Here is a 16,487-nt window from a genome sequence, read left to right as displayed (position 1 = left end):
GAGTTCCAATGGCATGACCCAGTCCTGATGCAACTGGGTTTCCTCTGGCCTTGGGATGGAAGTTTCTGTTCCCAGGCAGCACTGCTACCTGCACCCTGAGAATTCTGGGCAGCCTCTCCTGGGATAGTCAGTGCAGACAGAGTGTAGACTTACCCTTAGGCTCAGGAGTGTGAAACCTCCAGCGGATCTTCTGGGAGCTAAACAATCTCAGAGCTGGCTGCCAGTCCTGATGCAACCCCAGAATAAACACTTTTATAATAGATGTAGTCAACAATTACTAATACTTTTTGAAAAGGATGTAAGGTTTAAAATTTTAGTACAGGTAATTTTATACTACATTTTTAGCAGATATATACATTTTTAAAAAGATAAGTAGAAATAATTGTTTCCAACTAAGCAAATATATTATACCATGTTACCAATCCATAAAATCAACAGCTCTTGCCAAGCTGAATAAGTTACAAAGAAATAATAATTCTTGGTTACACACAAGTGCAGTGTTTTTAAAGCTCTTAAGAATTATCCACTAATACATTCCTCTGACACTTAAGAGTTGGAAGGCTGAGTTTCACAGTAATATAGTTTAGCTTCCATTGACACTCATTTTAAATAGATCAGTACAATGTTTAATGTCACTATAGTGCTTTCCAGTGTTCACAATTTTAGTTTCAATTTTTTACATATGTAACACACTAATATAAGAGACAATTCTTACTACTGTAATCTATCCCTAAGGAGAAAAATAAACCACCACCCTACATAAAACAATAAAAATGGTCTAACTTAAAACAGATTCATTCAAAATGGTTTTTCATGTTTGAGCTGTTTCCTAAATACTAGCATGTAACTTTTGCTATTTAATGTATGACAACCACAACTTTATTCATTGAGAAATTATATTTTTATTTTCTTCAAACACTTTTTCACTTTATCTCAAAAAAAATCTTGACTTGCTATTTTTAGTGTGTGAGTTCTAAATTGTACTGTGAAACTCAGCCTTTCAACTCTTAAGTTGATCTATCCATTACTCAGGTCTAAAATAGAATTTTTAATTTTTTCCTTGATTAATCTCCACCTTTTCATGGAACATCAAATTGATTGGTGGCCACAGATTCACACACAATCAGAGCTGACTAGCATGTTTATACAATGCAGCATTAGTAATGTCAAAACAAAACAAAACAAAAAAAAAACCTAAATTCCAGACTACAAAAAAATCTATTGAAGTATTACATTCAGTTTTGAAATCATTTACTAATAAGACAACATATTTGGTTGTAAATAACTTGTGCACACTCAGACCCACAACAGACTCCCAGTCACTCAGTGATGTTGCAACACAAGGCAATTTAGTCAGAATAGTATTCTTCAAGCCAAACTTTAAATATATTAAAAAAGTTTTCTAATTTTTACAGAAATGTTTCCTCAAAAGATATTTTCTCTCACTCCCTCATCTCCTATACTGGAGGATGTATACTTTTTTTTTTTTTTTGTTGTTGTTGTTTTGTTTTCTCTTCCAAGCTAAATGTGAACCCTCAAAATTGACTCCAGGCAGAAAATGAAAATCTCTGCAAATCAAAATCAAAAGCAAAAATAGAAAAATTGTGTGTGTGTGTGTGTGTGTGTGTGTGTGTGTGTGTTTAATCTTCCAGCATTTGAAAATCATTTAGAGATGAATTTTGAGCTCTTACTACTCACAATTCGAAAATCTGTATTTTTTAGGGGCATGCTTCACTTCTTTCCTGGGTACGTTCTCACCTCCAAAATAGTTCAACAAAGGCTCAAGTATAGTTAAAGATTTCTGAGTAGTTTGTGTTATGGTTTTGTTTTTTTCTTAGTTATCTGGGTGCCATGTATTGCTCTTTCCCTTTAGGACGAGTCACTCTTTGAGGTGTAGCCCTATGGTTGAACTGGCGTCCCTGGTCCCTAATTTTTCCAGCTGTTCCCCTGAGAATGGTGTTGTGTCAGAAGCCAGAATGATCCTTACTAGCTCTTGTTTCTTGTTTCTCAGGTGGCTTCTAAATAGGTTTCTCAAGAGCTCTGTTCTCTTCATTTCCGGTGGGAGACACTACATTGGAGTGAAGTTCGCTCAGTGGCTGCACAGGAACTGGAGATGACTCCTAAGAAGACTTCTGGCACATTTCAGCATAGATTAACTTCCGAGGTTCCTGTAGGGCCACAGCTATAGTTGTATTTACGTTACTATTGCAAGGTGAAGCAGTATTTACAACTGATGGCTTTGGGGTAGTTGCAGAAGACACTGGTACTGTCACTGAACTGAGAATATCCTTTGGAATGACGGAATCCTCCATTTGAGTTTTCAACTTGCTGAGTTGTGCTCCACGCAAGAAGCTCAGCTGTACACAGACTTATGGGGAGTTTTGGCGCAGAAGTGCCGTCGGCCTGTCTGTCTTCTGCAGGCACCGAAATACTAATTCTCAGGTTCTCGCTGTGTTCTCATTGCAGGCATCTTTAACAACATCAGGCATTCTATTCTTCAAAGCAATTCATCTGGTATTTTTGATAATTTCCAGGTAAAGCAGAAAACTCTGTAGCAAGTAAGTCAATCTTTGGTGTTGGAACCTTTGCTTTCAGTTGCTTCAAGCTGGAGTCTTGGGGTCCTGTCATCTTCTCATCTTCAGCCTCTGAAGAGATTTCTCCTGCCTCTTCTGAAGTCCCCATTTTATTCCATCTGTCAAATAGAAGACTCCGTTAAAAATAAATTTGTTCTTGATGTTACTGTTGGGTTATGCTGTTTAGAAAGAAAGATCCTTTGTCCATCCCCCAATGGCATAGATCCCTCTGTTGAGTGTTCTGAACCACTATATGACCTAAAATGAGGCTTCACATAATTTCTTTGAATGGTCTGCCCATAGTCATAGCAGCAGCATTTGTTTTATAAGATCCCAGTGAACTAAAACCATTCACAAAACTACCATTGGAGAAGAATGCCAGTGATGTTTAAAAGTAAGGCGCAAGACTTGGAGACCAAGACACTATACTATACACTGAGTATTGTTGATGAGGATTATAAACTGGCTGCATAAAGACTGTTGAGGAATATTGGGCTGGAGTCTGAATGGGTTGAGTTTGCATACTAGAATCCATTGACCAATAACCATCCTTAGCAAAAGATGTATTGATGCCTTTTATTCTTGCTATGGTTGGCTTGCCCTGAAATGTTTGAACCCCTTCTCTTATGCATTTAAAAGCCTGCTGTGAATCTGTGTCTGACTGGAAAGTTATATACCCATTGCCATTGTGTGCAAACTCACAACTTATCACTTTGGGCAGTTTTCATTTTTAAACAAAGCTTTCACTTTCTCTACAAGTGTTGAGTCAGGAATTTCTCTGAGAATCACAATAAAATGTTTATGGTTTGGCCTGACCTTTTCTTCCTTCTCATCAACTTGTACCATAGGGGAAGATCTAAATATTGTACAAAGCTTGTGGGTCTCAGGTCTTCACTGATCCTCGCTTCCCTGAGAAAGGCTCAGCTGAGAAACTACTCTGGTGTCCCTCTATGTCCTTTCTGCTTAGTTGAGCTGAAACTGAGGCCTGGCTATCTTTGCTAGGTTGTGCCACTGTTGCTGGATTCTGTTTGCTATCTTGACTCTACTGAAGTAGACTCCTTGTGTATCAGTGAAATATTTTTCAGTTGATCAAGTTGATGCTGCTAATCTATGACTAGAACTGCCAATTTCTAGGCAACACAGATGAAAGTTACTGAGAAAAAACTTTCTAAACAGGTCCACTTGCCCCTTATCTTTTCTTTTCCATTACCTCTGGTAAGTGGTGGGCTACAAGGGAGGTTAATGAATTTAAGAACCATCATTAAAATAGGATTTGAAAAAAATTAAAGTTACAAATTTTGTGCATTTTTTTTTGGTATAGGCTCTAATACTACCCAGACATCTGTATGCAGAGAATTTCTGAAACAAAGGAAGTGGAGAATTCTTGTATTCAGGGAGATCTATATTATTTTACAGTTAGAGTGGAAATTCTTTATGTTATCAAACATTGTTAGATAAAGAAGGAAAATTAAGAGTAAGGCAGTAGGCTACATGAAAGGGAGAGATGTGTTTGAGTTAGGTTATTATTATATACCAATTTTTACATAGAAAAGTAAGCCTTAATAAGCACTCATTATTACATTCCCTTGGTTTCCACAGTCTTTTTCAAGGCAAATGGGACATTTGAAAAGGGGTAGGATAACTATTCCTGAAGACCTTTGAAAAAGAAGCCAAATGGAAAAATACTACTCTACAAGTTTCCTAAAATACATACCCATAAATCAAGAAGTTAAAGAAGTTACCCTACAATGTAAAATAGCACTTATTCTAAACAATGTCAACTATCAAAACCCAGTGCCAGAAATGGGTTACCTTTTTTGTGGTCATTGGTTTCTGGGGCCCCCAAACCTCCCCAAACATTACAGAAGAGTTTGTTTTTCCTGATTTCACTCCAAAACATGGAGGTAAGTTCCTACAGCTGAAGAGAACATGTATTTGAGTCATAGATTGTGAAGAAACCAAGTTGGTACTGATTGGCATGGAGGCTTCATCACTACTTCTAGTTTTTATAGTGCTAGAAAGTGATATGCATAGAACAAGGGACAGAAAAATTGAAATATATAGGTGTGAAGGACTTTAATAAAGCACTTTTCTGGATATAACAAGTTGTACATATGAGTTGACAGCAATTAATTGACAGGAGTCCATGTACAAGACTTGTAAAAGAGTAGACCAGAAATGTTTTATGAATTGAGGAAGCAAGAGGTCACAATTTCCAATCTTTAGTTGATGATCTACAGAAAAGTGATTGCTACTTGGAAAGAGGCATCACTTTTCTGGAAGGGTGTGGTCCCAGAGAGCCTTCTCATCTTCCAGTAGATGTCTAAAGAGTCATGCAACCCTTCTGGAAATCTGTCTCCTGGTTCCTCAGAAAATTGGACATAGTCCTACATGAAGACCCAGTTATTCCACTTCTGGGCATATACCCCAGAGATGCTTTAACATAAAATAAGGACACATGCACTAAAATGTTCATAGCAGCCCTATTTATAATAGCCAGAAGCTGGAAAGAAGCCAGATGTCCTTCAGTAGATAAATGAATAAAAAATTTGTGGTATATTTATACAATGAATTACTACTCAGCTATTAGAAACAATGACCTTATGAAATTCATAGGAAAATGGATGCGTCTAGAGAATATCATCCTGAGTGAGGTAACCCAGTCACAAAAGAACAGACATAATATGCAGTCACTGATAATTGGATACTAACCCCAGAAAGCTCTGAATACTCCAGAAACAACTCACAGGCCATATGATGTTAAAGATAAACAAAGGCCAAAAAAAAAAAAAAATGAAAGCCTCAGTCCTTGTGGTAATTTTTGATATTCAAAGATCATTATGTTTAATCTATACACACCAGGAAAACTGACTGTTTCCATCTTACATTCTGTTCCATGCATACTTTATGCCTATGGTAACTAGTGGGATTTCAATGCATTCTATCAAAGCTCTAAAAAACTTGCCAAAATGCTTTAAAAAATCTGCGCATGTATCTCTGTTCTTTAAATAAAGATGTAAGAAAAAAAGAGATTTTAAAAGGTAAGACATTAAATAGGAATGGGAAAGTGGTAAGGGAGCTAAAATAGGAACTGTCGTGTAGGGAGTGCGAGGTGGACCTCATCAAAGCATATGTCACATACACACATACAAACAGACGCACACATATACATACTCCAATTTATGCATATAACAAAGTCTCAATCAATGATTTAAAAAATAAGAGAATCCGAACAATGACTAAACAAACAAAGTTATATATAAAGAAAAGCTATAGGAATATTTTTTGAGGAAGGAGCAGAAAGAAGACTATCTGAAAAGACTTCTCTGTATCGTGCTAATTATTTATTTTATATTTCTTTAACTTCTGCTCCGATGACTCTGGTCATATGGTCTATACTTAATAAAAGGTTCAATTTTATGTTGCTTAATTTATATTTTATGATAGTAAATTGTAAAAGAAAGGCCATGTTAAAACCGGGCATATTAAATCACATCAATGATTTTAAACTTTTTTTTCTGAGGCCAGGCTGCTAGCTTTCTGGAGACATAACATCTTTAACCCCAGGCCAGTGCATTGTGGTCTAGTCAGCTCTACAACACTAAAAGCATATTTTTATCTCTGCTGCAACATGGTAGCAAAAAATTTTCACATAAGTAATGCAGAAAATGGGCATATAATATAACACTAATACAGTCAACTCATGATGGTCCCTATAGAACAACTTTTGACTGCGCACACATCCTTTTATTTACTTTTTCTTCAAGTAACATTTTCATTCATTCTTTATATTTTTCATGTATTTCTAATTATACCTATGATGTGTGTAGTTTTTTTTTTTTTTTTTTTTTTTTTTTTTTTTTTTTTTTTTTTGTTTGATCGTTTGTTAGGTTGGTTGGTTTTTGGCATCCTAGTCAAAGATGAGGTAGTTGTTCAGAAGTTATCTGGGTCTTCTATTTCATTCACGGATGTTCTGTTTTCTGCTAGGACCAGTGGTGCTTTTATTGCTATGGTTCTGTAGCATAACTTAAAAGCACATGGGGGTGATATCTCCAAGATATTCTTTTTTTTGTAAAGTTCCTTTGAATACTTTTATTTCCTAGCATCTCCATGACATTTTGAGATTGGTTTTCCTATGTCTGTAAAGAAAGAATATTTTTTCTCGATAATTTATATTTTATTCACTTTATAACCATATCAGAGCCACCCTTTCTCATTTCCTCCTATTCTTGTTCTTACAGATACTTTTCCCCACAACCCATTTTGGTTCTCTTGAGAGGAGAATTTAGCAGTAAGTATTAAAAGGTAGAAACCTTTTATCTTTTGCTACTATGGGTATCTGTGGGGCCACATAGCATTGTGGGGTATCTCTTACTTAGTGGCTCCATGTATTCTTAAAGAACTCAGGCATGGTTCACTCCAGTGGCCTTGCATGTTGTTTTTACTCACTTTTCATCACTGTCCAGTATAAATATGACTCTGCAACCATTAACTTATCAAACAGGTTTATACAATAAATTCTCAATCCATAATCCCTCTACACAAAATCCTTACAACCTGTTGACAAAGATATAAGATGCTCACTCAGGTAAGATAAATTGACCCATAGAAACCCTTAGAAATAATCATAACAAACTTATCAATCTAAAGATTCACCAAGAGAAACATACATCTCTGCTTTCACCTTGTCTCCACCCAAATGTCAGCTTAATCCCTCTTCTTCCATTTTCCTAGTCTTTTCCCCACCCAACTTTCCACTGTCCAATCATGTACCATTTTAACATCAACCTACAGGAAAATCCTTCATCCCCACTCCAATAACACTCCATCATAAAACATCTCATTCCAGCTGGACTAAGTACATCCTCTCCCACTAAGGCCTGTCTAGGCTGTCCAGGTAGGGGAATAGAATTCAATGGTGGACAGGAGAGTCAGAGACAGCCTCCATTTCAATTATTAGGAGATACACATGAAGAACAAGTTTCACATCTGCTACAAATATGTAGGGGGCCTAAGTCTAGCCACTCCGCGATCTTTGGTTGGTGGGTCAGTCTCTGTGAGTCCCTTTGGGCCCAGGTTAGTTGACTCTATTGTTCTTTGTATGGTATTTGACCCATATGTTTCCTTCAATCTTTACACATGGCTTTTTGAGTTCATCCTGATGTATGAGTATGGTTCTCTGCATTTATTTTCTTCCTCTGATGGTTGAAACCTCTCAGGAGACAGTTATACTATGTTTCTGTATGCAAGCATAGAAGAGTATTATTAACAGTGTCTGGGGTTGGCTCTCTTACATGAGATGTGGCAGTCATTGGTTAGCCATTCCCTCTGGCTTATTTAATTAATTTAGATTTTATTGCATTGCTTTTGGTAGGGCAGCCATTTTCACAAGATTGGTTCTTTCAATCTATGAGCACAGAAAGTATCTCCATCTTCTGCTGTCTTCCTCAGTTTCTTCCATTGGTGGATCACATATTTCAGTGTAGTATATGTTTCGTTTCCTTAGTTTTATTCTTCTGTATGTTATATTTTTCTGGCTGTTTTGAATAAATTGTCTTTCTGATTTTTGTTTCAATTTTTGTATGTAGAAAGGCTACTGATTTTTGTGTGTTAGCTTTGCGTTCCTTACCAATTCAAGAAAAGTGTTTTGTAGGGTAGTTCAAGTTTCTTATGTATGGAATTATACTGTCTGAAAATAGGGATGCTCTGACTTATTAGTTATGTTCCTTTATTCTTTTGTTGCTGTAGCTGAGACATCAAGCAATGCATTAAAAATGGATATTGAGAATGAGACTTTCTATCTTGCTTTGATCTTAGTGGGGCCTGGAGCCAGAAATCCCTCAGAGCTCTCTAGCTAAGATTGGAGCAGATTCTGTCACCTCTGCTGCTGGGTCATCATGGCACATGTGAGCTCTGACAAATGAAAAGGGAAAAACTATTTTGCCTACTTCACTGCTGGGTTCAGAAAACTGGTTTTGCTGCTTCCACTGCTGGTCTCAGCAGGAAAATTGAGCTAAGGTAAACAGAGAGAAAAATCAATTTGGCTGCCTCCACTGCTGGGCTTGGCTGCCCCATGTTTCTGCTGCTGCCACAGGGCTCCAGGCCAGGCTGAAATAAGCCAGCAAGAGGCTTCAGTCCAGGATCCAAAAACCTTTGGGATAAGAAATCTCTTCCAAATTAGATGTGTTATCAGGTCTTAGAACAAAGTCTTTCAGGTGGTGGAATGATTCTTATATATATATATATATTGACCCTCCTGCAAAAATCCCCATATATGCAGTTTTGAAATGGTTCTTCCAGTACTTCTTATTGGCTTTGCCTGAGGGCTTGGGAAGGGCTTGCCTACATATCTGGTGGTGGTACGGATTCTGCCTGGAGCTTATGTGACCTGTGGCCACATCTACTTGTGGGAGATGGTTTGGGGCATGGCTGATCTGGGCTGCAGTTTATGTCACACACTCCTGAGGAGGAATCACTTGGGGGCATGGCCAGTGCCCCAAGGGGCAATGTCCTACTTATGGCAGTGTGAAGATTCCTGATTTTGAGGAAACTAGCTCAGGCTCTAAGATCAACAATAAATGAATGGAACCTCATGAAATTTCAAATAAAATTGTAAGGCAAAGGATACTGTTAATAGGACAAAATTAAAATGAAGACATAAAATTTCCAGGAAAATGGATGAGACCAGAAAATATCATTGTGAGTGAGTTAACCCACAGCCAAAAGCACATATATGGTATGTAGCTATTGATAAGTGAATAATAGCCAAGAATTACAGAATACCTAAGATATATCCCATCGATTGTAAAAAGTTTAATAAGCAAGAAGGCTCAAATGAGATTGCTTCAAACTCATTTAAAAGGGGAAACAAAATAATCTCGAGAAGCAGAGTGAGGGAAAGACGTCGGTAGGAGAGGGGAGCGATAAGTTAAAGGGGAACAAGATCAGGTATGGGGTTAGGGAGGGAAAGGAGAGAAGCCTAGAAGAACAGAAGAATTAATGGAAATATGCAGCCTCTGGGGGTGGGAAGTGGCAGGACCCTCTAGAAAGTCCCAGAGACCTAGAGGTGAGAGACTCTCAGGATTAAGTGGGGGGGTGACCTTAACCCAAAGCCCAATAGTGGAGAGAGGGAACTTGATAGATAAATAGGGCCTCAAGTGGAAAGACAAGGTTTGCAACCCACAATCAAAATTTCTGACTCAGAATTTTTCCTGTCTAAAAGAAATGCAGAAATAAAATGGAGAAGATACTGAGAGAAGAAGGTCTAGTGACTCGCCCAACTTGGGATTCATATCATGGAGAACACCAAGGTCTGACACTATTACTGCTGTGCTTACAGACAGGAGGCTAGCATGGCTATCCTCTGAGAGGCCTTTTAGCAGCTGACTGAGATAGATGCAAATACTTACACCCAACCATTGGACTAAAGTCAGAGACCTTTATGGTTGAATTAGGGAAATGACTGAAAAACCTGTGAAGAGGCTTACCCCACAGAAAGACCAGCAGTTTCAACTATCCTGGACCCCAGGGAGCTCCCAGAGGCCCAGCCACCAACCAGGCAGAATAAAAGGGGCCTGAGATGCTTTTGTCCCAAGTACATTTATAGCAGATTGCCTGGTCTAGGGTCTAGTCTCAATGGGAGATATACCTAATCTTCTAGAGACTGGAGGTCTGAGGGAAACTAGATGACTAGTTGGGAAGAGCAACTTCTCAAAGGCAAGGAGAAGAAAGAATGGGTCAAGGATTTGTAGAAGGGTGGGACTGCAGGGGAGGCAATGGCTGGAATTTAAATAAATGAAATAATTTAAAAAATCATTACTCTGAATCCTCAAGGAAAATGTTATCCATAAAGGTGCATTTTGTTTTTTATCCAAACAAAAGCTTTCCAAAACTCCTAGACTCTATAGAATTATTTGGAAAGACAGGAAGTACCTCACAATCAGCTCTGCATTTTAATTAGACTAAAAGTATGGATCACCACTTCCTTTGGGATGGCTGTAGATATATCTATACTGTTTTAGAAAGTGTGGGGTGGTGGCTTGCTACTGAGCTTTAGGGATGTCTTATTCAAATTATCTGCTGTTTGCCGAAATAAAAAGCTGTAAAAATGATGGGTAACAACATTAGAAAAGATAGCTTTCTTATCTCCTTGTACAAAGCTCAAGTTCAAGTGGAACAAAGACCTCCACAAAAAAAAGTACACTGAACCTATTAAAATAGAAAGTGGGGAAGAGCTTAGAACACATAGACACAGGGGAAAATTTTCTGAACAGAGCACCAATGGTTTATGCTCTAAGATCAAGAATAGACAAATGGGACCTCATGAAACTACAAAGCTTCTGTAAGGCTAAAGACACCATCAAGAAGATAAAATAGCAGCCAACACATTGGAATAATATTTTTATCAATTCTACACTGATAGAGGGCTAGTATCCTATATATAAAAAGAACTCAAAAAGCTAGACTCTAGAGAATCAAAGAATCCTATTAAAAATGTGGGTACAGAGATAAACAAAGAATTCTCAACTGAGGAATATGGAATGGCTAAGAAACACATAAAAATGTTCAACAACCATAGTCTTCAGGGAAATGCAAATGAAAACAACCCTGAGATTCTACCTCACACCAGTCAGAATGGCTAAGACCAAAAACTCAGATGATAGCAGATTCTGGTGAGGATGTGGAGAAAGAGGAATGTTCCTCCATTGTTCATGGGGTATTAAACTGGTACAGTCACTCTGGAAATCAGTCTGATGGTTCCTTAGAAAATTGACGATAGTACTACCTGAAAACCCAGCTATTTCACTCCTGGGCATATACGCCAAAGATGCTCCAACATATAACAAGCGCACATACTCCACCATGTTTATAGCAGCCTTATTTTTAATAGGCAGAATCTGGAAAAAAAAAAAACCCAGTTGTCCTTCAACAGAAAAATAGATACAAAACGTGTGGTACATTTATACAATGGAGTACTACTCTGCTATTAGAAAAAAAAATTACTTCATGAAATTCTTAGGAAAATAGATGGAACTAAAGACTATTATTCTGAGTAAGGTAACCCAGTCATAAAAGAACACAAATGGTATGCACTCACTGATAAGCAAATACTAACCCATGAAAGCTCTGAATACCCAAGAAATAATTCGCAGATATTATGAAGCTCAAAAAGAAGGATGTCCAAAATGGGAATGCCTCAGTCCTTCTAAGAAGTGAGAACAAAATATTCTTGAGAGGAAATGCAAGGTCAAATAGAGGAACAGGGGTTGAAGAAAACATCATTCAGAAGCTGCTTTAGCAAGTGATCCACCACATATGCAGCCACCAAATCCAAGCACTATAGCTGATGAGAAGAAGTAAATACTGGCAGGAACATAATACAGATGCCTCCTGGAACTATGTCAGAGTCATAAAGATACAGCTGAGCATGCCTGCAGACAGCCTTCAGACTGAACAGTGGGGGCCCCAATGAGGGTGCTAAAGAAAGGAATAACAGAGCTGAAAGAGGTTGAAATCAACCAACCAATCACTCCAAAACTCCCATGGACTAAAATACCAACCTTTGAGCACATATTGAGAGACCTATTGATCCAGTTGCGTATGTAGCTGTGAAAGCAAATGGAGGGGCAGGGGAATGGGAGTGGGATGGGAGAAAGGGCTAACATCTCAAATGTAAATACAGAGTAATAAAAATGATAAACAAGAAAGGATGGCTATATTTATTATGATAAAGAAAATTTATAAGTTAATTTTATATATGCCATCTATTTAAGAACTTTGGTTATTTACTCTTGATATTTTAAAATATGGTTTACTAAACCCCTATAATATGTTTCTCTTCCATTCCATTGAGTAAATGTTGAATCAAAAAAAGTTTTAAAGTCATCAAAACAATTTTCAATCTTTCTTCACTTTCTCATTTTTGGTGTCCTATAAACCTGATATCTGTGACAGGATTATGGTATAAGGTATTAGTTATTAAAAACTGATGTCTAAGTTTTTATTTATGAAACCATATTATCATTCTGATATACAATGAATAATAGATGGTTTTCAAAATTAATATACTCAAAATCATATTATTTAGAAAGGAAAGGTGGATAAATTTATAATTTATGAAGATTTAAAAAGGATTTCTTAATAAACTAATCTCAGTCTTAGTAATTTAGGTAAGTGTATTGAACACATCTATGACAGATTATTTTAATATTAGAACTTTGTGCTTACTTGCTTTCAAAAATAAAAATAGTAGACTTATGTGACTGTTTTACTGTTAAATTTGTTCATTGCCGAAGATTAAGATAATGGCATCAGGTGTGGGTGTCAGAGACGTAAGGCGGGGTTATTCTGTAGGTACTTGTTGCCTTAGCTGCCCCTTGAGGCTTTTTACATACTTGTCAGATACAGAAAATAAAATGCTTATACTTTCGAATATATACCATTTTCTAGTGGTCCTGACATCTTATGTCAAATGTTTGCACCTCACATAAATGTGAGAATTTTTTTCTTTAAAAGAGTTTGCTGTAAAGTCGACATGAATTAAGACTAAGTGCAAATGAGGGAGAATTTAAAGCATCAGTCAGTGTTCAAATGTCCAATGTCAAAAATATACCTTAAACATTAATATTTTGTGTTCTGGAAATACACAGGGTATACATCATTTATAGCAAAAGGTGTCCTCTTTGACACTAACTGCATGTGGCATCCCAATGTCTCAGTTATTCCTCCATAAAAGGGATTATATTATGAATGAGAAAGGAAAATAACACAAGAGATTGCTTGGTAGCTAATGATGTGCCTGATGTGAGCTGAAACATTCTCCCATACAGAATGTTTGTTCTTAAAAGTGTTTTGTTACCCTAGATATATAAGTACACAACATTAAGATATAAGTCAAATATTCAATGAGAATAAATAAACAATATTTTAAAGATAATCCCTTGATAAATACTTTTATTATTAAGCAAAATTAAAGTAAATGTGTATATTAGTGAGACATATGCGAGTGTTCATTTTATATAATAAATTAAAATTTGAGGTGAATATTTCACACTACAGTATAAACATCAACACTTCCAGAACACACGAATGATTTTATTTATAGATCATTAGTGCTGAAAATGTTGCTTTCCAGAAATACATGCTCTAAAGTGGGATAGATATGTGTAGAATAAACACATTTTTAATACTGTAATCTCAAATAAAAATTTACACAATTTTATGAAACTCATCATCAACTCAAACATTAATTTTTAAGTCAAATATTCTAATAAAACACAACCCATGGTATTTCAATTATGAGAAATGATGGAGGTAAAACATGGGAATTATTTCTATATATAAGAGCATTATCTGTTATAAGCAGGTTATATTTGTACCTTTAAAAATACACACAAATAAACACACACACACAAACATACATGAGAGAGAGAGAAAGAGAGAGATAGAGAATTTAAAAATAGGAGCCATACACTTTATAAAGTGGGGACAGGTACATGGAAAGAGCTGGAGGAATAAAATGAAAATTGGAAAATAATATAATTATATTTCAATGTCAAGATAATTAACATTTTTCTATAATTAAACCATTATGTTTCTATATAAGCAAAACCTTTGCTTGTGCAGTAAAATGCTAATCCATCAAATGCCATGGCCTGGGAGCAGTAGGTACAAGCAGCATTGGTTGGCATTGCACGGCATGGTGACAGGTGACAATTCAACTGTGTGCGGTGCCTATTCAGAATTGACACTGCACTGGAGTCCTGTGATAAGCAAGGTCTACAAGAAACACCTCAGATTTATTCTGTTTGATTTTAACTTGTCTTTAGAACCTTTTGTGTTTGCTAGCATTTTTATGACCCCACATCTAGCCTATGAGATTGTGACCATAATTGGAGAAATTGACCTTAAAGTGAGTTGGAAACATTCAAACAGAAGATAAACACAGAACACAGGACATCTGAAAATCATTATTTTCTCAGTTCTTACACCTGTCTTTGCTGGTATTGCTGTTGCTGCTACTATACTTAAGTAATTACTCTAACCTCAAGTTACCTTTTTAGATGAATGACAGATTTATAAATAGGACACCTAATTCATATAATTTGATTTCAATGAAGAATAATTGTGAGTGAATTATATTGGAGATGTTACATGTTTGAATGGGATATGTCTATACTAATATTTATCTGAATTTTATTCGATTTGTCTTTTTTTATTTATTTGCCAAGAATGACAGGCATACTCAGTAGACTTTTCAGTAATTGGCGCTAGTGGTAAGAGAATTACTTTTTTATTAAATCAGTCACCAAATGTACAAATATCACCCCAAAGCAAATTCCAAATTAAAGACAGTAGCATGCTCTGTGTCCTCTGCAGAGAATGCAGGGGCTGCTCAGCTCCAGCAGAGAAATTTCATGCACTCTATATTTTGAAGGCTAATAGAACATCTCTTTAAGAATTTTGATTCTTTCCTTGTTAATCTGGAACACTATCTTTCTTATGCATGAGCGTGTGTGCACAAAGTAGTGACAGGAAAAACAAAAACAGAAGAGTACATTAAAGTAAAAAATGAACATAAAAATTTAAGAACTGTGTTGTGAGTTATCAAGGAACTCAAAGGAACACTCATTTACTTGTATAGCAATTCCAAACCGTATGGCAAACATTTGTTTTCATTATAAATATTATCTCTATTCTAAGGCAGTAAAGCCCACATTTTTCAACTGTTTAATTTTGACATCTAAGGATGTTTATATGAAATTATGTTATTTCTTATATTTTTTTATGTAAGTGCATATGAGTGAACATGTTTATAGCACCTCAGACACTGGATGCCTCTGAAGATGATTGTGAGCCACTAATGTAGGTGCTAAGAACAATCTCTGGTTTTCTAAAAACAAACAAACAAACAAACAAACAAACAAACAAAAAAACCCCAGCAGGTGCTTTTAACATTTGGGAAATTTCTCTAAGTCTGTCATTTCATATTTTTACAATGTGCACTTTCAAGTTCATTATCGATGTGTTCCCCTTAACAGTGCATTGTTTGTATCTAAAGCACAAAACTGTTACACTCTTGTAGTGTGGATGGCTAATATCTACCCTGAAAGCATACTGATCTTCAAACTTGAGAATGATTTTTGGCTCTTTTTTCATATCAAGTGCCGATCTAAATATAAGCCATGCATCATAAACCATTTGGAGGTTACTCTTTAAATGTCCAAGTTGAACATGAATGTCATGGCTTGTTCTTTTAATTATAAAATCACACTGTAAGTAGGAATTACTTTATATCCCAGAATTGTTGTTTTTGTTTATTTGATTGATTGATTTTTCAAGACAGAGTTTTTCTCTATGTAGTGCTGGTTGTCTTGAAACTTGTTCTGTAGGCCAGGCTGGCTTCAAACTAAAGAAATTCATCTGCCTGTGCCTCTCACATACTGGAATTAAAGGCATGTGTCACCACTGCCTGGTTAGAATTGCTGTTTTAATATTGCATTAATTTGCCAAGAAAGTAGTTTGAAACCAAATGAAAATGATTTCTTTTCTAGTTAATGGAAAACTGTTACATACATAAACTTTTGGAAAGTAAGTAGCACCTGTGGTACTTTCAAGTCAGCTACAACATCCTTCCCTTGAAAAAGGAAGGGTGCTTTCTCCCCAAAAGGTGTATAACTGCTTCGAGTAACTTAACCTTCCCATTCCTGCATGAACTTGATTCTCCTTTCTAATACATTTTGGAATATTGAAAGAAGAATAAATAAGCACATATTTAAGAAATTAGTTGGTTACTACATACACCATAAGTTTAAATGACATACTTCTATAATACATCTAGATAATACATACATCTATTACATGGCTTTTGGAAGTGTCCAATATAAACTAAATGAGAGAAAACCTAAATATTCA

The 16,487-nt window shown here is 36.2% G+C and overlaps 1 pseudogene across 1 annotated transcript; it reads right to left on the bottom strand.

The window, feature by feature from the left end:
• Positions 1-1,838: 1,838 nt before the first annotated feature.
• Positions 1,839-8,469, bottom strand: LOC308419588 (la-related protein 4-like; annotated as a pseudogene). The gene is made up of 2 exons: positions 8,453-8,469; positions 1,839-3,429 (listed from the first exon to the last, which is right to left on the bottom strand). The product of its transcript is annotated as a la-related protein 4-like (transcript).
• Between the last annotated feature and the right edge of the window lie 8,018 nt (positions 8,470-16,487).

Source organism: Micromys minutus (assembly GCF_963924665.1).
Source record: "Micromys minutus genome assembly, chromosome: 4".
Taxonomy (NCBI): domain Eukaryota; kingdom Metazoa; phylum Chordata; class Mammalia; order Rodentia; family Muridae; genus Micromys; species Micromys minutus.
The sequence above is the reverse complement of the archived record's forward strand: the minus strand, read 5'-3'. Positions and strand labels throughout refer to the sequence as shown.